The following is a 5,975-nucleotide window of genomic DNA, read 5'->3' as shown; positions in this document are numbered from 1 at the left end:
TCTTCATTTAGCTTGTTAATGATCTTGGTGTTCTTCACTTTCTCCAGGGATTTGTCTTTGTTCTTGAAGAAGATGAAGATTAGCTATGTTCTTGGGAGTGTTTGTAGGAAGTGTTACAAGATTACAAATGAACACACACTCTTTTACACACAAACTCATGTATACATATATGAGTAAGAAATATCTTCATGCACTTGAGTTTAAGTGAAAGAGTTGGCTGCAAGTTGTGGTAGAGTAGGAGGCAAAAACGTGGATCTTCATTTAGCTTCTCATTTCCATGCTTTGACTTTTCCTTTGTTTTGACTATTCAACACAACATATCTATATATGATACATATATACATATATAATACATACATATAATATATACACACACACACACACATATATATATATATATATATACATCTATATATATATGTACATATATATATATATATATATATATATATATTGTTGAACTGTTTAGTTACAAGGCTAATTTTTCTCGTCTATGTGTTTTCTGTCATTCACGTGTTTTCATATTTTCCGTTTTGATCACGCATTCATGCAACCTGAAATAACTGATAATATTTGTTAGATAATACAAAAACAGTTAATCTTATTTCAGTGATGGTTACATACAAGGTCACATACAAAAACATTTTTCAACAATTTCCCCCTATGTGATCATTGTTGGAATAAGGACAGTGATGATTTAATCATATTAACAGTTTAGAAATTTTGATGATTCGAGATAAAATATTTGTCAATAGATAAGATATATAAAACATAGTGATTGTTTTGAAAGTTTGTGACTTGGTTTAACATATCTTATGTAAAAGATTTTCAAATTTTTTTTTCCGAATCAAAGTATCGGGTTCGGTTATCAAAGGGTAGCCATATATGTATCTAAAGAAATTTCCTAAGATTTTATAGCATTATTAATGACGAGAAGTGGTCTAACAGGTCGATTCAGATGAATGCTCATAGGTATTGCTCATACTTCACTTGGGTGTTTGGTTGTTCTGGCAGCAAGACAAGTTAATGATCACTAAAAAATGAGTGATATCTCTCTCTAACGACTCACACTCATATTGGAGGTGTTCAGCTATGCTTTTCCTAAAAGCTCACTTAGTCTCATTATTAGATAATCAAGCACATAAGACTGGTTTCGGCATTACTCAATGGGTTTCTTCATTCATGCCATTGACTTTCACTCTCTCTCTGTCAGGAAATACATGTAGAGTGGTTTAGCAATATTCATAGTGCAGTTTGCAACTAAGAATCTTCAGTGATGAAGGCTACAGTATCCCAGGAAATCCAGTTTTGTTGTAGCTTCTTCTTTGATGGTATTCTGTTTGTTGATCAATATTGATTTTTGTAAAAAGATATTTTATTTTAGCATTGAGAACTTGCTATATTTGAGAAAATTGGGTTTTTGAGAGTATCTGTCTTGCAGGATTAAGATATCTTCTTTTGTGAAAAATGGTTAAAAACAGATCAAGGATCTTTTGATGTTTGTTTTGAAATAACCATTTGGTTGAAAAGATTGTTTGAAAATACCAAATGTAGAGTATTTTTGTTTTGTTTGGCTTTTCTTCGGTGAATGATTTCGCTTTCTTGTTGATTTGTCTTTAACTTGATTCGTCTTTGAAGATTGGATGTGGATATATCTTTGTTTTCTTTGATAAGTGATTGTTGAAATCCCCTTTTTTGTTTCGACTTTTCTTGTTGATGGATCACGGGATCTCAAGACTTCATTTTTGGTTGGCTTATACCTAGGTAGGGATTGGTGGCATAAAAGACAATTTGTCTAGTATGTAAGAAATCAATGTATCGTCCCTGATCATTTTGATATCTAAGCAAAAATGAGACCGTGACAAGGTATAACCAGATATACCTTATAAGTAATAGTAACACACCTAAGCTCACAAGAAATGAATTCCACAGTGATATAGATTGACGAGGCACAAATTCTCACACGGGTTTTTGTTTTCATCTGAACCTCCTAACCTTATGTCCCTTTTTAAAATCGTCAATAATGAAATAAAATTGAAGGAAATAAAGTTATATACATTATGAAAAGTAAGAGATTTGAACCTTTATTCAAATTAAGAATCAATATGACTTAAAATCTTTATCGGGCATAAGCATCTGAAAAAAAGTCAATAGACGATTAATCACAAGGTTCTATAAAAGCTTATTATGACAATTCTTTTATTTTATTTTTGAAAATTTGTTTTTCTGAATGTCAAATGTTTTTTTTTTGAATGAAAGTAAACACACTTTTGTATAAACAAAAAGTAAAAGTTTAAGGATGGATGTTATCTGGATTTAACATTCCTATACGACTTAGGAAGTATTGAAACTTTGTTTCATCGAGAGCCTTAGTGTAGACATCGACAATTTGATCTACGGAGTTGATGAAGTGTAGTTCGATATGACCTTTTTGAATGTTGTCTGTGATAAAGTGATATCGAATGTCGATGTGCTTTGTTATGGAATGGTAAATGAGATTGTGAGAAATGGTAATTGCATTGGTTGAGTCACAAAATATGGGTATTTGTGAGATTTTGAAGCTATAGTCACGCAGTTGAGTTTGCATGCATATGACTTGTGAACAACAGCTGGCGGCAGCGACATATTCAACTTCTGCTGTTGATGTGGACACACAAGTTTGTTTCTTTGAAGTCCAACTCACTAGTCTACCTCCTAGGAATTGACAGCTACGAGATATACTCTTCCTGTCTAGCTTGCATCCTCCGTAGTCTGAGTTGGTGAAAGCGTTCAGTTGAAAATCGGATTTAGCTGGATACCAAAGACCAAGTTTGGGAGTGACTTTAAGGTATTTGAAGATGCGTTTCACAACAACTACATGAGATTCCATAGGATTTTCTTGGTATCTGGCACATACACATGTAGAAAACATGATGTCAGGTCTGATGGCAATGAGGTATAAGAGTGATCCAATCATTACACGATATCTTTTATGGTCAACGGGTTTGCCATTTAAGTCTGCATCGATTTTGTATCCAAAAGCCATTAGGGTTTTTGCGGTATTGGATTTGTCCATTGAAAAGCGAGTGAGTAGGTTTTTGACATAATTCTCCTGGTTTATGAAAATGCCATCAATTGACTATTTGATTTGAAGTCCGAGAAAAGTAGTCATCTCCCCAATCATGCTCATTTCGAATTTGCTCTTCATTAGATCTGCAAACTTAACAATTAAAGATTCATCAGTAGAACCGAAAATAATGTCATCAACATATATTTGTACGATTAACAGATGTTTATTAAAGATTTTAAGAAAGAGGGTTTGATCGATTGAACCTCTTTTAAAAGCTGATTCTTCAAGAAAGGTGGACAACGTGGCATACCAAGCTCGGGGTGCTTGTTTCAAGCCATAGACAACTTTCTGCAATTTAAAGCTGTGATCTGGAAATTTAGGATCTTCGAAACTTGGTGGTTGTTGGATGTATACTTCACGATCTATCTCTCCATATAGGAATGCACATTTAACGTCCATTTGGAATACTTTGAAGTTCTTATGTGCGTCATATGCAAGAAAGATGCGAATTGCTTCAATTCTGGCAACTGGAGCATATATTTCATCATAGTCGATTCCTTCTTGTTGTGAATATCCTTTGACTAAAATACATGCCTTGTTTCAACAAATGACTCCTTGATTGTCAGTCTTATTTCTGTATACCCATCTTGAACCTATAACAGTAACTTCGGGTGGGGTAGGAACAAGATTCCATACGTCGTTTCTTTCAAATTCTACTAGCTCTTCTTGCATAGCTTTTACCAAGTCTGGATCTTTTATAGTAGAATGTATGGTTTTGGGTTCAGTCATGGATAAGAAGGCTCCAAATAAACATTCATTTGTGGATGCGGCTCTAGTCTGAAAGCCTAAGTTGGGATCTCCGATGATTTGGTCTGTAGGATGATTTCTAGTCCACTTTATTAAGCGACTCTCTTCTGCTATAATAATTGGAGTTTCAGTATCCCATTGTTCTTCTCCGGGTGTTTCATCTTGGAATAGGTTTGAAGGTTCCCCCATAAATGATGCATCGGGATTGTTTTGGCTATTTGCGGATGGGGTGTTCAAAGGAAGATTTGGTGTTTGTTCCAAAGAGGAAGTATGTGTTGGTGGTTCCCCCTCGAATTAATCTGCATCATTTTGGTTTATTTGTGGAATAACTTTACTCGGTGTTCCTGTAGGGTTAATTGAAGTAGTTAGAAGTTCAGAATTGTAAGCGGTTTTTGGTTGCTCAAAAAGTAAATCAAGATCGATTTCAATGTCTATGTCAGGAGAAGGTGTTTGTTGAATTGGATTTTGAAAAATATCTTCAATCATTTTAGAACCAAAATGTTCACGATCCAATTTCTTGATATAAAATTCATCAAAATGAACATCGGTACTTTATTCAATTACTCTAGTACGTTTGTTCAGTACTCGATAAGCAGCTGAAGAAAACGAGTAACCAAGGAAAATTCCTTCGTCCAGCCATGATTCAAATTTTGAAAGGTGATCTTTATTGTTCTTTATGAAGCATCGACAACCAAAACTATGTAAAAATTTGATGTTTGGTTTTCGGTTGTTAATGACTTCATATGGTGTTTTATGAAGATGTTTATGGATTAAGGAATGATTTTGAGTGTAGCAAGCTGTGACTATTGCTTCTTCCCAAAAGTATTGTAGCAGATCGACGAAGATAAGCATTGATCTTGCAGCTTCACATAAAGTTTGGTTTCTTCTTTCGACAACACCGTTCTGTTGTGGAGTGTATGAGGTTGAGAAGTTATGTTCAATTCCTTTGTCTTTGAGAAATGAATATAGAGTCTTGTTTTTGAGCTCTAAATCATTATCACTTCGGATTTTTTGAACAGGTCGTTTGAGCTTGAGTTCGATTTGTTGAATGATGTTGATCATCTCTTCAGGTGCTTCTGATTTTAGTCTTAAGAAAAAGACCCAAGTAAAGAACAAGAAACCGTCAACGATAACAAGGATGTACTTCTTCCCTTGTATGGTTTGGGTTTTGGCAGGGCCACAAAGGTCTATATGCAACAATTCTAGTGTATCGGATACACTAGATTATGAGATGCTTTTGTGAGTGAATTTGGAAAGTTTTTCTTTTTCACATGTGACACAAAGAGTTTCGTTATCAAGCTTCAGAAGTGGTAGCCCTCGAACAAGATCATTGCCTATCAGTTTGCTGATGTACCCAAAGTTTAGATGGGAAAGGCGATGGTGCCATAACTAACTAACATATGTTGGGGCTTTAGATGGCAGTCATATATAGGGTTTACCATAGATAAGATCCATGTCATGTGGATACATATTTCTGGCACGGTCAAAATCAACTATAACATCTTTGGTTTTGGCGTCCATGATCAAGCTTTGTTGTTTGGTGAACAAAACTTCAAGATTGTTATCACACAGTAGAGAAACACTGATGAGGTTGTGTTTCAGGTCATCGACGAAGGCAACTTTCTTTATGGTGAAATTACCATTTGTTATGTTTCCATAACCCTTGATTTTCGCTATCATGTTGTTGATGAAGGTAACATCTTGATTGGTTTGTATAGGTTTGAAGTCTTGTAAGTAGTTCTGGTTTCCTATCATATGCTTGGAGCAACCACTATCAATATACCATGTATCATCATTGGGTTCTCCAATATTAAGTACCTGCAATCAGACAGAAAATTTAGGTACCCAAATCTGAATGGGTCCTGGTTTGTCAATTGTTATTTTGGGTTCTTTGCTTAATGAATTTCTAGCATTTAACTTCGCGTTGTGGTAAGAGTTTGGTTTATGAGGATGGAATGGTTGAGGTTTGATTTGATTTATCATGTTTACCCAAAATGTGATTTGTTTTTGAAAATCTATGGGTTGATAAGATCTGTGATTTGGTGAAAGATATCCTAGATGTGAAGGTTTGTTTGAAAAGTTTTCTTCATATCTGGGATGTGATTGGCTGTTTTGAAAA

Source organism: Lactuca saligna, chromosome 4, assembly GCF_052625555.1.
Source record: "Lactuca saligna cultivar CGN05327 chromosome 4, ASM5262555v1, whole genome shotgun sequence".
In the NCBI taxonomy this organism is placed as follows: domain Eukaryota; kingdom Viridiplantae; phylum Streptophyta; class Magnoliopsida; order Asterales; family Asteraceae; genus Lactuca; species Lactuca saligna.
Note: the sequence above shows the minus strand (reverse complement) of the source record.